General features: G+C 48.0%; 1 protein-coding gene across 2 annotated transcripts in view; it reads right to left on the reverse strand.

Moving 5' to 3' along the window:
- The window catches only part of MYO18B (myosin XVIIIB), an 884,719-nt gene that overhangs the window by 39,811 nt on the left and 827,935 nt on the right, over positions 1-16,973 (reverse strand). The window lies entirely within an intron of this gene.

The following is a 16,973-nucleotide window of genomic DNA, read 5'->3' on the forward strand; positions in this document are numbered from 1 at the left end:
GGTAGACAGGATGCTCAGGATAAACTGGTCGTGATGCCAGGTCAAGTGCTGCTTCTGGAGATGATGGCTGTTCCGGACGGCAGTGGTAAATTCCCCCGGCCGGAGGAACCCGTAAAACCCCAGGTATAGGGCAGCTTTAATGACTGTGCTAACCAAAGGCCCAAAAGGATTACCATCCAGAGCCAAGGACAACTGCCTGAACAAGGAGCCGGACATGGGTTGACGGACCACTGGCCTACTAGTACTGGCTTTCTCAATGCCCCGGAGCGTGGCCTTGATGGCCTGTGATGTGAAAAAAGATACTCGGGCAGGGTTGTTCAACGTGAATTGATGCTGAATTCCTGCCAAGTAAAGGCGGATGGTGTTGTGTGCGAGACTGAGGTTGGCATGACAATGCGCGATAAATGCCATCATGAATGACACGTCATCCACGTTGCCTTGTGGATGATTCTTTACAAACTCCTTATAAAGGTTCCAGCCCGTGCGATAATTTCTGACAGTGTTTTCAGAAAGGCTCTGGTGCAAGAGATCTTTAGCTGTCCCGATCAAAGCCATTAATCCCATACCAGGTCGCTGTAAGCTGGAATGCCCGCCCCGGTTGCGTCTGCATGCGGCATAACCTGAAAAAAGATATTAGCGTTAAACCGGGACAGCGCATCTGCAGCCGTATTCATGGAACCCTGAATGTGGGAGCACTCAAAGCAAAAATTATGCACCATGGACAGCCACACCAACCTGCGCATGAGAGACATGATCTTAGGGGATTTAGCTCTGCCACTACGGATGATGTCAACCAAGTCCTGACTATCAGTGATAAACAACACCCTCGAGTCTGACCAGTCGTGGCCCCATACATGGGCTGCTGCTACCAAAGGATATAACTCCAACAGGGGGGATGACCGAAGAGCCTCCCTGTCCACCGTGATCTGGGACGGCCAGGCACCGGCCAGCCAGTGATTGCCAAATATGGCCGCAAAGCCCTTGGATGCGGCTGCATCCGAAAAAAACGTGGGAGAGGATGGGTTCCGTGGGGGAATGAACAACCTTACCCCATTCCATGAAGACATAAATGTATTCCACATGGACAGGTCCGCCATGGCCTGCTGGTCCAACCGAATAATACTGTCTTGCTCTGGGGCTGATGGCAGGAGCAGCAAGAGCCGGGAAACAAAGGTACGTCCCTGGGGCATGACCCTCATGGCGAAATTCAGCCGGCCCAGCAACGATTGGAGGTTCGTCTTGGTCAGTACGCATGCCCTGGACGCCTCCAGGATGGCTGACCGTATTTGCCGCCACTTCTCCTCAGGGAGCCTTGCTTCCAACCTCACCGAGTCCAGGATGACCCCCAGGAATGTGATCGTCTTGGAAGGACCTACCGTCTTCCCCGAGGCGACCGGAACCTGGAGCGCCGAGAATAATTCCAGCAGGGAGGATAAGTTGGAGGGCTGCTGGGCCGGGTGTTCCACCAGCAGGAAGTCGTCCAGGTAATGGATGCACATGGGCGCCTGCCCATGTTCGACCAGGATCCAATGCAGGGCCTGGGCCAGACGGTCAAACAGCCATGGGCTGCTTTTAGAGCCAAACGTTAGGCGATTGGCAAAGTAGTATCTGCCTGCCCACTTGATGCCGTAGTATTGCCACAGTTGCGGATGAATCGGAAGCAGTTTGAAGGCATCCGCAATATCCGTCTTGGACAACCAGGCCCCCCTGCCTGCCCTGAGAATAAACTGAATCGCCTCATCGATAGAGGAGTACTTCATACTAAACTCTTCCGATGGTATGAGGGAGTTGATACTGGGTATGTGAGAGGAATGAGGAGCCGAGAGATCATAGATAAGTCTTTTTTTATTTGAGTCCTTCTTAGCCACCACTCCAATGGGGTTAACCCTCCATACCTCAAAGGGGATAGAATCAAACGGACCGATGAGGAACCCTTTTTCCAGCTCCAAGGAAATCGCTGCTTGCACAGCCTCTGGATCCTGTCTGGCAGAGAGGAGATTCTCATATTCCCAGTTGGCATGTGGAAGGGCCACCAACCCCGTATGGAACCCCTAACTGGCTGCACGTCCCGTCTGTAACTCCCGCCAAGGTTTATAAGGGCAGAGGGGGCGTGGCCTCTGCCCCTCCCACAAATACAGGCTGCCCGGCAGCCTTAACACTTATCCCCTTTATTAGCTTTACTCAATCTAGATAACCAGAGTCCCCCCATCCTCCCTTCCTCTTCAAACAACTACTCATAGCAGCTCGCCTTCTAGTGCCCAAATTTTGGTTAACAACCTCCACCCCCTCCTTAGAACAATGGAAATTAAAAATTTACCAACTGTACAGATTTGAAGAAATTTCCTCTTGGGAAGCACGTACACATAACACATTCTGTAAACAATGGAACCTATGGCATGAATATAGACAACCCAGTTGAATGTCCAGATTTATACACCTATACTAACACTGGCGCAGCTTAGAGTATACCTTGATACAACTGTCAATGCCAAGATTGTCGTCACCATATGTCTAGAATGCAATTGTGGAAAATAATGTTTCTACATCTACATGTTAATGTTACCTATCTCATGATGGAATATTCATAATATGTATAACCTTAACGTCATGCTTGACGTTCAAGATACCTGTCTATGTACCTTATGTTATATTTTACAAATAAAAAAATTTATAAAAAAAAAGAGACTGTGAGTTTTACCTTTGAATTGTGGATAATGGTGGAGGCTATACATGGGTTATACTTGGTTCTATACCATCTGTACTTTTCCTCCACAGATACCTACAAGATACTCCAGTCATACTGGCTAACGACCATGGCATGTTCTTTACCTAATCCGTTTGACCGTGATCTCCCCCTGCTATCAATGAATGGTCCCCAATTTATATTTTTTGACATCTAATTAAAAAGGATATCATAATATCAAATAGATATCCGGCACCCACAATATATTGACCCCCTGATGATCCCACAGAGTGGGGTAAACGCATCGGGGTATTACTATTGACGTTTATGTGTTTAAGTGAGGATGCACTGTGTACCTAGCTGGCTTTAATTAGTAGCACTAGGGCTGTATACACAGTTCACCAATAGGCCCTATATCATTAGGGTAGCTGTATGTGGTGTTGTTGTTTTTTTGTTTTGTGTATCTGTCCACTTCTAAGCACCAATTCAATTTACCTCCCCACCCTCCAGGACCACCGTGTTAGGGTTGTGTGAGGTTCAGAGTAGCCCAGGTTCGAGGACAAGGAATCCCCACCATTAGGGGTCGTCCCTGGGCTGAGTTTCAGACCAGGGAGAGATAACAGGGACAGCCTTCCCTCTATCCCTCGGTATGGTTTGAGTTGCTTATTGTGGCAATATATCTGAGTGGACCCTCAGTTATTATCGTCCTTATTGTCGATGTCTCTATTTATTTTAAGGATTGAAATTAAAGTATAAGACTTTTAATGGGTTACATGATTTGCTGGACTTGGTTTTGTATTTACTAACACTTTAAGACTTTACATACATAACTGCTGGATTATAATTCTGAAAACAGGCAACCCCTTTAAAGGGAATCTGTAACCCTGATTTTGAACTATTATCTTCAATAATAAATGGGTACTACTGCCCAAATGACTATTTTTTATTTTCTTATTTCCCCCATTCCCCTGTTAATGCTCAAGGCTGCATTTAAATACACTATATGTATTGCTGTGCATGCGCACATGTGTCCTCTCTCTTATGTTAGAACAGCTGTATTTCAGTGCAGCTTTGAGGGCTGACAGGGGGGCAGTAGGAAAATAAAAAATTGTGATCTGCATTCCTTATCTGCAGTACTGCACATGTATTACTGTAGATAATAGTCCAAACTAAGGGAGACAGATTCCCTTTAAAGTTTTCAGTGATAGAGGAATGTAATTTTTACCCATTTAGTCGATAGGTGATAAATAGAGTTGAGAGAACACCTGGATGTTCGGGTTCGAGAAGTTCGGCCGAACTTCCCGGAAATGTTCGGGTTCGGGATCCGAACCCGACCCGAACTTCGTCCCGAACTCGAATCCCATTGAAGTCAATGGGGACCCGAACTTTTCGGCACTAAAAAGGCTGTAAAACAGCCCAGGAAAGAGCTAGAGGGCTGCAATAGGCAGCAACATGTAGGTAAATCCCCTGCAAACAAATGTGGATAGGGAAATGAATTAAAATAAAAAATAAAAATTAACCAATATCAATTGGACAGAGGTCCCATAGCAGAGAATCTGGCTTCACGTCAGCAGAGAATCAGTCTCTTCATGCCATAGCAGAGAATCTGGCTTCATGTCAGCAGAGAATCAGTCTTCATGTCATAGCAGAGAATCAAGCTTCACGTCACCCACCACTGGAACAGGCCACTGTCACATATTTAGGCCCAGGCAGAGGAGAGAGGTCCCGTAACAGAGAATCTGGCTTCATGTCAGCAGAGAATCAGTCTTCATGTCATAGCAGAGAATCAGGCTTCACGTCACCCACCACTGGAACAGGCCACTGTCACATATTTAGGCCCCGGCACCCAGACAGAGGAGAGAGGTCCCGTAACAGAGAATCTGGCTTCATATCAGCACAGAATCAGTCTTCATGTCATAGCAGAGAATCAGGCTTCAGGTCACCCACCACTGGAACAGGCCACTGTCACATATTTAGGCCCCGGCACCCAGACAGAGGAGAGAGGTCCGTAACAGAGAATCTGGCTTCATGTCAGCACAGAATCAGTCTTCATGTCCTAGCAGAGAATCAGGCTTCACGTCACCCACCACTGGAACAGGCCACTGTCACATATTTAGGCCCAGGCACCCAGACAGAGGAGAGGTTCATTCAACTTTGGGTTGCCCAGCAATATAATGGTAAAATGAAAATAAAAATAGGATTGAATGAGGAAGTGCCCTGGAGTACAATAATATATTGTTAAGGGGAGGTAGTTAATGTCTAATCTGCACAAGGGATGGACAGGTCCTGTGGGATCCATGCCTGGTTCATTTTTATGAACGTCAGCTTGTCCACATAGGCTGTAGACAGGCGGCTGCGTTTGTCTGTAATGACGCCCCCTGCCGTGCTGAATACACGTTCAGACAAAACGCTGGCCGCCGGGCAGGCCAGCACCTCCAAGGCATAAAAGGCTAGCTCTGGCCACGTGGACAATTTGGAGACCCAAAGTTGAAAGGGGCCGAACCATCAGTCAGCACGTGGAGGGGTGTGCACAGGTACTGTTCCACCATGTTAGTGAAATGTTGCCTCCTGCTAACACGTTCCGTATCAGGTGGTGGTGCAGTTAGCTGTGGCGTGGTGACAAAACTTTTCCACATCTCTGCCATGCTAACCCTGCCCTCAGAGGAGCTGGCCGTGACACAGCTGCGTTGGTGACCTCTTGCTCTTCCTCTGCCTTCGCCTTAAACTTCCACTGGTTCCCCTGTGACATTTGGGAATGCTCTCAGTAGCGCGTCTACCAACGTGCGCTTGTACTCGCGCATCTTCCTATCACGCTCCAGTGTAGGAAGTAAGGTGGGCACATTGTCTTTGTACCGGGGATCCAGCAGGGTGGCAACCCAGTAGTCCGCACACGTTAAAATGTGGGCAACTCTGCTGTCGTTGCGCAGGCACTGCAGCATGTAGTCGCTCATGTATGCCAGGCTGCCCAGAGGTAAGGACAAGCTGTCCTCTGTGGGAGGCGTATCGTCATCGTCCTGTGTTTCCCCCCAGCCACGCACCAGTGATGGGCCCGAGCTGCTTTGGGTGCCACCCCGCTGTGAACATGCTTCATCCTCATCCTCCTCCACCTCCTCCTCATCCTCGTCCTCCTCGTCCTCCAGTAGTGGGCCCTGTCTGGCCACATTTGTACCTGGCCTCTGCTGTTGCAAAAAACCTCCCTCTGAGTCACTTCGAAGAGACTGGCCTGAAAGTGCTAAAAATTACCCCTCTTCCTCCTCTTTTTCCTGGGCCACCTCCTCTTCCATCATCGCCCTAAGTGTTTTCTCAAGGAGACATAGAAGTGGTATTGTAACGCTGATAACGGCGTCATCGCCACTGGCCATGTGGGTAGAGTACTCGAAACAGCGCAACAGGGCACACAGGTCTTGCATGGAGGCCCAGTCATTGGTGGTGAAGTGGGGCTGATCCGCAGTGCGACTGACCCGTGCGTGCTGCAGCTGAAACTCCACTATGGCCTGCTGCTGCTCGCACAGTCTGTCCAGCATGTGCAAGGTGGAGTTCCACCTGGTGGGCACGTCGCATATGAGGCGGTGAGCGGGAAGGCCGAAGTTACGCTGTAGCGCAGACAGGCGAGCAGCGGCAGGGTGTGAACGCCGGAAGCGCGAACAGACGGCCTGCACTTTATGCAGCAGCTCTGACATGTCGGGGTAGTTGTGAATGAACTTCTGCACCACCAAATTCAGCACATGCGCCAGGCAAGGGATGTGCGTCAAATCGGCTAGTCCCAGAGCTGCAACGAGATTTCGCCCATTATCGCACACCACCAGGCCAGGCTTGAGGCTCACCGGCAGCAACCACTCGTCGGTCTGTTGTTCTATACCCCGCCACAACTCCTGTGCAGTGTGGGGCCTGTCCCCCAAACATATGAGTTTCAGAACGGCCTGCTGACGTTTACCCCGGGCTGTGCTGAAGTTGGTGGTGAAGGTGTGTGGCTGACTGGATGAGCAGGTGGAAGAAGAGGAGGAGGAAGCTGAGTAGGAGGAGGAGGAGACAGGAGGCAAAGAATGTTGCCCTGCGATCCTTGGCGGCGGAAGGATGTGCGCCAAACAGCTCTCCGCCTGGGGCCCAGCCGCCACTACATTTACCCAGTGTGCAGTTAGGGAGATATAGCGTCCCTGGCCGTGCTTACTGGTCCACGTATCTGTGGTTAGGTGGACCTTGCCACAGATGGCGTTGCGCAGTGCACACTTGATTTTATCGGATACTTGGTAGTGCAGGGAAGGCACGGCTCTCTTGGAGAAGTAGTGCCGGCTGGGAACAACATACTGTGGGACAGCAAGCGACATGAGCTGTTTGAAGCTGTCTGTGTCCACCAGCCTAAATGACAGCATTTCATAGGCCAGTAGTTTAGAAATGCTGGCATTCAGGGCCAGGGATCGAGGGTGGCTAGGTGGGTTTACGCTTTCTCTCAAATGTTTGTGAGATGGAGAGCTGAACGCTGCCGTGTGACATGGTTGAGATGCTTCATGACGCAGGTGGTGGTGTTGGTGGTACATCCCATGTTTGCTGGGCGGCAAGTGCCAATGTCCCTCCAGAGGCGGAGGAAGAGGCCGAGGCGGCGGCAGCAGCAGAAGAGGCCGATGCGGCAGCAGCAGAAGAGGTAGCAGGGGGAGCCTGAGTGACTTCCTTGTTTTTAAGGTGTTTACTCCACTGCAGTTCATGCTTTGCATGCAGGTGCCTGGTCATGCAGGTTGTGCTAAGGTTCAGAACGTTAATGCCTCGCTTCAGGCTTTGATGGCACAGCGTGCAAACCACTCTGGTCTTGTCGTCAGCACATTGTTTGAAGAAGTGCCATGCCAGGGAACTCCTTGAAGCTGCCTTTGGGGTGCTCGGTCCCAGATGGCGGCGGTAAGTAGCAAGCGTAGTCTCTTGGTGGCGGGTGTTCTGATTTTGCCCACTGCTCCCTCTTTTGCTACGCTGTTGGCTCGGTCTCACCACTGCCTCTTCCTCTGAACTGTGAAAGTCAGTGGTACGACCTTCATTCCATGTGGGGTCTGGGACCTCATCGTCCCCTGCATCGTCTTCCACCCAGTCTTGATCCCTGACCTCCTGTTCAGTCTGCACACTGCAGAAAGACGCAGCAGTTGGCACCTGTGTTTCGTCATCATCAGAGACGTGCTGAGGTGGTATTCCCATGTCCTCATCATCAGGAAACATAAGTGGTTGTGCATTAGTGCATTCTATCTCTTCCACCCCTGTGGAAGGGCTAGGTGGATGCCCTTGGGAAACCCTGCCAGCAGAGTCTTCAAACAGCATAAGAGACTGCTGCATAACTTGAGGCTCAGACAGTTTCCCTGATATGCATGGGGGTGATGTGACAGACTGATGGGCTTGGTTTTCATGCGCCATCTGTGCGCTTTCTGCAGAAGACTGGGTGGAAGATAATGTAAACGTACTGGATGCACTGTCGGCCACCCAATTGACTAATGCCTGTACCTGCTCAGGCCTTACCATCCTTAGAACGGCATTGGGCCCCACCAAATATGGCTGTAAATTCTGGCGGCTACTGGGACCTGAGGTAGTTGGTACACTAGGACGTGTGGCTGTGGCAGAACGGCCACGTCCTCTCCCAGCACCAGAGGGTCCACTAACACCACCACGACCAGGTCCGCGTCCGAGTCCCTTTCTAGATGTTTTCCTCATTGTTACCGTTCACCACAATAAGAAAAATATTATTCGGGGCAATGTATTGAATTCCAATTCAGGCCTTTTTTTACAGACACCTAACACTATCTGGCTATCTATTTAGGTACCGTATTACACTAATACAGGCACACCAGTAATGACAGATTTAGCTGAATATAAATGTGAGGCCTATTTTTTAGGCGCTGGGTGACAGGTATACGTTTAATCACAGAATTAGACTTGGATCTGCACTGTAGCGTGTGTGTTAAGTTTTTCAGAATGACCCTATCAGCACCTTGAATCTAATATACCCTTTTAGGGATAGATTTAAAGTAGGCCTGATACAGCAGAAACCACTAATTTTGAGAATTGCAAATTTGGGAATTGTTTTTCACCCAGAACAAAAACTGTGCTTTCACGGTCACAAACAATAACTTGACCAGCTAAAACAGTACAGATTTGGTTGAATATAAATGTGAGGCCTATTTTTTAGGTGCTGGGTGACAGGTATACGTTTAATCACAGAATTAGACTTAGATCTGCACTGTAGCGTGTGTGTTACGTTTTTCAGAATGACCCTATCAGCACTTTCAATCTAATATACCCTTTTAGGGATAGATTAAAAGTAGGCCTGATACAGCAGAAACCATTAATTTTGAGAATTGCAAATTTGGGAATTGTTTTTCAACCCAGAACAAAAACTGTGCTTTTACGGTCACAAACAATAACTTGACCAGCTAAAACAGTACAGATTTGGTTGAATATAAATGTGAGGCCTATTTTTTAGGCGCTGGGTGACAGGTATACGTTTAATCACAGAATTAGACTTTGATCTGCACTGTAGCGTGTGTGTTACGTTTTTCAGAATGACCCTATCAGCACCTTGAATCTAATATACCCTTTTAGGGATAGATTTAAAGTAGGCCTGATACAGCAGAAACCACTAATTTTGAGAATTGCAAATTTGGGAATTGTTTTTCAACCCAGAACAAAAACTGTGCTTTTACGGTCACAAACAATAACTTGACCAGCTAAAACAGTACACATTTGGTTGAATATAAATGTGAGGCCTATTTTTTAGGCGCTGGGTGACAGGCTCAACTTGTCCCTGATGTAGTATATGTCCAAAAAATAACCACACTATTGATGGTTAAATGCACTTGGGTGACACAAGCTCAGCTTGCCCCTGATGTAGTATATGGCCAAAAAATAACCACACTATTGATGGTTAAATGCACTTGATGAAAGCTTGGCCCTGATGTAGGATATAGCAAAAAATAACCACACTATTGATGGTTAAATGTACTTGGTGGTAGCTTGTGCTGGCGCACCACAAGCCACAAAATGGCCGCCGATCACCCCAGAAAAAAGTGATATAAAAACGCTCTGGGCAGCCTAAAAAAAGTGAGCAATTGAATATTAGCACTTCAATGACCCACAGCTGTAGATCGATCACTGAATTAAGTCTTTTGGAGGAGTTAATATGCCTAATCTCGCCCTAACGTCGCAGCTGCAACCTCTCCCTACGCTTGTATCAGCAGAGTGACGTGCAGCGCTACGTGACCCAAGCTTATATAGAGGCTGGATCACATGCTGCCTTTCAAAAAGCGCCAAGAAAGCGCCGAACACCGAACCCGAACTTTTACGAAAATGTTCGGGTTCGGGTCCGTGACACGCACACCCCAAAATACAGTTCGGGTTCGCTCATTCCTAGTGATAAACTGGTGGAGTGTGAGGTTCTGAACACTGGACTTCCAGGGATCACAAGAATGGAAAACCCAAGTCTCCTGCTTTCTGCTCCCTGCCCAGCACTAGTCGCAAGGCTGTAGTTAGGAGGCATTTCAATGGCGTAACGGTGAAGTCCAGCAAATGCATTTTATGATTGAAATAAGAGTGCTGGCCTGGCAGTCGGTGAAGGTCCCACCTGTCAAACACCCACTGATTTAGCATTTATCAGTTATCAAGGCCATAGGTGAAAAATGCTTCTGGCAATACCATTTTCAGGTAGATAGGCTATAATATGTACAGTATATGGTGTACAGATGGAGCAGTTTTTAACTTGACCGTGCTAACATGTCACAAAAGCTATTGAAACAGTCAAGTAAAAGTTTCTTGCAACTGTTTCTTTATTGGTCAAGGTAAGAATTGCTATATTGGGTAGTTAGCTTTACATCTAAAAAAAGAAAAGAAAATATTGCTAGCCTTAGCTTAGTTCCGCTATTTCACTCACATAAAATGTATCTCAGTGGGGTTAAAACCTTAGTCAAAAGCTTACAAAATCCATGAAGCTGCATTTGTCATACTGGTTCTCACTGATAGTAAAGGGGAAATAACTTGTAAAGTTTCAGCTTAGATACTTTTCTGTTCATGGCATCATTAGGCATTTGTCAACAAAGTCTTAAAGTCTAAACAGGGAAATTGCATTTCAAGCCTCACAAATCATTTTCCCTGAGAAATAACTCTGAGCGTGCACATGGCTTCCTTTGATTTCTTCACAGAGGATGGATATTTATGATGATTTCCTAGCTATAAAAGTGTTAGACCTCCATGAATACATCTAACGCTGTTCACCTTTCACTGATCTTCAAACACAGAGTCATTTAAAGTACAGCAAAGACTTGGACATGAAGTATACATTCACACTTGACAAGAATGGCTTCAAAATGAAAATCTGCCATTTAAGTGAATATGGAAAATAGTTTATCACCAAACATAAAGGATAATTGGGATTTCAATTATTACGTTTGTTAATCACTATGCTGATTATAGTGCATGGAAGACCTTCATTATTTCTGAGATGCCATAAGGGGGATAACAGGCCAAATGTTGAAGTCTTCTCTGATGGTCGCTGCATAGCACGCCTCCAATAACTGGTAGCTATTAGAAATGATCATCTGTATGTCCTACTAAGTGTTCACTACTTACCGTTTCCATCTGCTTGATTAGAATAACCTTCCATTTTAGTAACATATAACAGACTTTATTCAGTACTCAATACTGATTTGTTCTTTTTGGAAGGAATAAAATGGCATGCAAGAAAACACTTTCAATGAATGGTTTGGAGAACTAACATACACACCCTAATACTCCAGTACCAGATGCCTAGACATTAGGGGCATACACAGATCACATAGTGTGACGGACTGAACCGTCACTGGGGCTGCTGGAGAAGCCTGAGGGCTAGCCTCCTTCCTACAGACTATGGACCGAGACCAATGGAGACCCCCCTCAGACCTTTTGGGGTTACAAGGAACTATGAACCCTGATTTATGTGTGTAATTTATATGCCAAATATTTCCTATGGGCTATTAAAAAGGCATGGTGTGGATTCAACAACACAAAAAGGGTTAACTCTGCACTGAGACTCCCACTGATTGTGTTAGTGATGGGATTAAGATAATTGATTATAATAGCAGCCGACTCCTATGATACCCTCAGGAGATAATCCCATCACATGTGTCTCCTCGTCCCCTATTCATTCATTATGGAGGGGGTGAAGATATCTGTTTGCATGTTAATTGTTGATTGCGTCAAAGACAATTCCAGTGTGTTTGTTAATTCCGTCACAGACAATGCCATTGTGTTTGTTGAATAGTGTTAGTTTTGTGTTTAAACTGTACAGGATTGGCTGCTATGTCATGTCCTCAGTATGTTATGTGTATATAAGTCAATGCTGTGTGTTCAATAAAGAGTTCCTGTTTTACCCTTCATCATGTTGAGGCTGGTGTTTGGGTAACTGATCGACACTGGGGATTGCTAGACGCTGAAGATTTGCTATACTCCCCTGGCTATAACTACTAGCTCTTGTAAGAGCTGTTCCTGCTCTCTGGAATTAGGAGAGGTTCACCCACTGGAGCCTAGAGCCTTGTCGTAGGTCCAGGGTAGGTAGGAGACAGCGAGACCTCAACCAAGCTTCGGCGATTCGTGGGGTCTGTAGCGCTTACGGTGTCAAGTGGAGTGCTTGGAGTCCTCGGGAAGCACTAGGAGCACCTATCAACGGAGGTACCCGGTCGGGGTGCCAGGAGATCCATTACATTGGTGGCAGGCAGTGGGATGGCGTCCTAGTGAGAGGAGAAGCAACCCGGAGACACCGTTCGTGGATTTACAATATTGAGGGCAACGCTAGTATCCGTACAGCGCCCCTGGCAGCAGCAGGATGGAACCAGCAGTGGCGTACGATGAGGAAGACCTGGATGGCCGGGATGCGTTAAGGAAAGGCATCTGGTACCAGGCCCTGGGTAATGTACAATACCAGCGAGGTGAGAGTCTCCCCAGTGGAGAGCAGCAATTGCAGAAGCAAGTGGCCCTGCGGATGCCCTTCCTGGGAGAGCAGCCCCTGGAGGAATGGGTGAAGGAACTAGAGCACTGTGTATGGCAGGAGCTATGTTTGGAGGAGGCCTACCAGGCGCTCTGGTGGTATATGGCACAGTATATACCCTGGACAGCTGAGCATGACAAGCCAGAGGGAGAGGAGTTTGATGGCTTGTTATGGGAGTCCTTTGCAAAGCCTGACTTCGGGAGCCCTGCACAGTCCAGACTTCAGAACATTATCTACGAGAGGGAGGCTAGGCAGGATTGGGATGACCCCCATCAGGTAGAGAAAGACCTAGCTCACCTAGCAACCCTGGAGTGGGAACAGGAGGAGGACTACCGAGATCTCTTCCACTCCATTGGGAAGGCTCAGCAGGACAGCAAGAAGTCAGTCCCAGGTCCAGAGCCCTTCAGCTGGGAGGATATTGTGGATGTTTACTGGGAAGAACCCCAGGTGGCCGGTGGAGATGGGACCGAGGTCTCTTCACTGCTCCTGCAGGGAATTGGGAGCCCAGTCTCCATTCCCCAGTGGCAGGCTGAGTTACAGGGGGCAGAGACAGTCGGTCCTGTCCCCCAGCGGCAATGGGAGTTATTGGGAATTGGGACCCCAGTCTGCATTCCCCAGCGACCGTGTAATATGCAGGGAATTGGGAGCCCAGTCCTCCATTTCCCAGCGGCAGTGTGATATGCAGGGAATTGGGAGCCCAGTCTCCATTCCCCAGCGGCCGTGCGATGTACAGGGAATTGGGAGCCCAGTCTCCATTCCCCAGCGGCAGTGTGATATGCAGGGAATTGGGAGCCCAGTCTCCATTCCCCAGCGGCCGTGTGATATGCAGGGAACTGGGAGCCCAGTCTCCATTCCCCAGCGGCAGTGTAATATGCAGGGACTTGGGAGCCCAGTCTCCATCCCCCAGCGGCAGGCTGAGTTACAGGGGGCAGAGACAGTCGGTCCTGTCCCCCAGCAGCAGAGGGTTTTATTGGGAGAGGAGAGCTTTGTCCTTCCACCCCAGCGGCATAGTGTCCAGCAAGGAATAGAGAGCCCAGTCTCCTTTCCCCAGCAGCAGGACACTGTATTGGGAGCGGAGACGGTTGGTCGCCCTCCCCAGCGGCTGGAAGTATGTATGGGAGAGGAGCTTGTTACCCCCTCTCCCCAGCAGCAGCTTAACGTACCAGGGGGAGACAGTAAGCCCCACAACAGTGGAGATGGGACCGAGGTCTCTCCACCGACCCTAAAGGGATGCTGGGCAGTCGGCCCAGATCCCCAACGGCAGCCGGATTTTCAGGGAGTAGGGACAGTCGGTCCTGCTCCCCAGCGGCAGTATGTTTTGCAGGGAGAGAAGAGCATCGTCTTCATTCCCAAGCGGCAGTGTACCTTGAAGGGAGAGGAGACAACCGGTTTATGTCCCCAACCACAGGGGGACAGCACCCCTAACTCCGATGGTGCAGATGGGACCGCAGTCTCTGCACCAGGCCTACCGGGATGCTGGACGGCCGGTACAGATCCGCCACCAACCCCGCAGGAATGCCAGGAGGAGGAGGTAAGCGCTCCATCCTCTCCCCAGCTGATCCGCAACAAGGTCCTGGGGGTAGGATTCCATGACCCCATCCCAGCGGAAGAGCTGGCACCTGGGCAGAGCGCAGTTGGCCTCTGCCCTCCCCTATCCTCTTGTCCAGAGCCTGACTCCCCACCAGCTACCACAGCGGAAGAGCTGGCATCTGGGCAGAGCGCAGTTGGCCTCTGCCCACCAAGTACCTACAACTCCAAGCTAGAGAACAACAATGAAGCAAGGAGTAGCCGATGCCCACTCAACAGCTGGGGACATACAGAACAGAACCAGGCCCCAGAGTTCAACCGGACCAGTGTTTGTTTATGGGTGGGCTACTCGACTAACTCAGGCACCGACCGACAGGAGGTCAGGTACCTGGTTAGTCTACTGTTAGTGATGGGATTAAGATAGTTGATTATAATAGCAGCCGACTCCTTGCGTCAAAGACAATGCCAGTGTGTTTGTTAATTGCGTCACGGACAATGCCATTGTGTTTGTTGAATAGGGTTAGTTTTGTGTTTGAACTGTAAAGGATTGGCTGCTATGTCATGTCCTCAGTATGTTATGTGTATATAAGTCAATGCTGTGTGTTCAATAAAGAGTTCCTGTTTTACCCTTCATTATGTTGAGGCTGGTGTTTGTGTAACTGATCGACACTGGGGATTGCTAGACGCTGAAGATTTGATATACTGCCCTGGCTATAACTACTAGTTCTTGTAAGAGCTGTTCATGCTCTCTAGATTTAGGAAAGGTTCACCCACTGGAGCCTTGTCGTAGGTCCAGGGTGGGTATGAGACGGCGAGACCTCAACCAAGCTTCGGCGGTTCGTGGGGTCTGTAGCGCTTACGGTGTCAAGTGGAGTCCTTGGAGTCCTCGGGAAGCACTAGGAGCAACTATCGACGGAGGTACCCGGTCGGGGTGCCAGGAAATCCGTTACACATAGGGTTCCGTTGCAAAATGTAATACAGATCTACACCACATCCTGTTTCCCAGTAAGGCCTCATGCACATGGCTATTGCCCCGCTGTGCCCTTATTGCAGCCCTCAAACAGCGGTCGGCAATATGACTGGGGCACTGACTGGGTACACCATGCATCACGGAAGGTCCGGTGCGGAATGGAGGCACGGAACCCCACGGAAGTACCACAGAGTGCTTCTGTGTGGTTTATGTCCGTGCCTCCACATTGCAAAAAAGTAGTGCATGCAAGCTGTGTGATGCCCATATTTCTTAAAAATTGAAAATTTATTTTATTAAGGGCAAGGCATTTTCATTTAAAAAATGTAAAAAAAAAATCTTCACCCACTTTATCCAACTTCTATATCAGAAAACGTGGAACAAGTACTCCATAAATATGTTGCTCATTCTGAAAACCATGTTTCTTGATGTATTTATACCACACAAATGGCCTAAATACATTGATAAATAGCCTGCGTCTCATCACATAGTATATTATAAAACTGGTTGCCTGAGAGAGCTCAGTGCATGGGAATTTATACTGTTACCATTGACTCCAATGTAAAAAATCTCTTTGCACTGAGCTCTCCCTAGTGGTGTTGCATGAAATGTAGTGTTTTATATGCTGGGAACAGAAGGAATCCAGGACTGGGTCCCCATAACAGTTACGTGATCTGCCTCAGTTCGAAGGTACAGCACTGCTATGCACTATTTTGGGAAACAATCCAAATTACTACATGTTTGTGAATATACTGTACTTTAAGGTCACCATTATATTCTGTTCTGCCATGTTACACAATGGATAACCACAAAGAAGTGGCAGAATGGCAATACTGATGGCTTCCTTTTCTTTTTTTTTTTAGAAGTCATTCCATGTTTAACAGGTTTTATCCCCCTACTCCCTCTACAAAACCAAGATGAAAAAATAACACAGATAAAAATTAATTTTGGGCTAATATATAAAATTTTTCTTCTATTGCATCATAAATATACTGTAAATAATACAGTCGTGGACAAAAGTTTTGAGAATGACACAAATTTTAGTTTTCACAAAGTTTGTTGCTAAACTGCTTTTAGATCTTTGTTTCAGTTGTTTCTGTGATGTAGTGATATATAATTACACGCACTTCATACATTTCAAAGGCTTTTATAGACAATTACATGACATTTATGCAAAGAGTCAGTATTTGCAGTGTTGGCCCTTCTTTTTCAGGACCTCTGCAATTCGACTGGGCATGCTCTCAATCAACTTCTGGGCCAATTCCTGACTGATAGCAACCCATTCTTTCATAATCACTTCTTGGAGTTTGTCAGAATTAGTGGGTTTTTGTTTGTCCACCCGCCTCTTGAGGATTGACCACAAGTTCTCAATGGGATTAAGATCTGGGGAGTTTCCAGGCCATGGACCCAAAATGTCAACGTTTTGGTCCCCGAGCCACTTAGTTATCACTTTTGCCTTATGGCACGGTGCTCCATCGTGCTGGAAAATGCATTGTTCTTCACCAAACTGTTGTTGTGTTGTTGAAAGAAGTTGCTGTTGGAGGGTGTTTTGGTACCATTCTTTATTCATGGCTGTGTTTTGGGGCAAAATTGTGAGTGAGCCCACTCCCTTGGATGAGAAGCAACCCCACACATGAATGGTCTCAGGATGCTTTACTGTTGGCATGACACAGGACTGATGGTAGTGCTCACCTTTTCTTCTCCGGACAAGCCTTTTTCCAGATGCCCCAAACAATCGGAAAGAGGCTTCATTGGAGAATATGACTTTGCCCCAGTCCTCAGCAGTCCATTCACCATACTTTCTGCAGAAGATC

The sequence above is a fragment of the Bufo bufo genome, chromosome 2 (assembly GCF_905171765.1).
Source record: "Bufo bufo chromosome 2, aBufBuf1.1, whole genome shotgun sequence".
NCBI classification, from domain to species: Eukaryota; Metazoa; Chordata; class Amphibia; order Anura; family Bufonidae; genus Bufo; species Bufo bufo.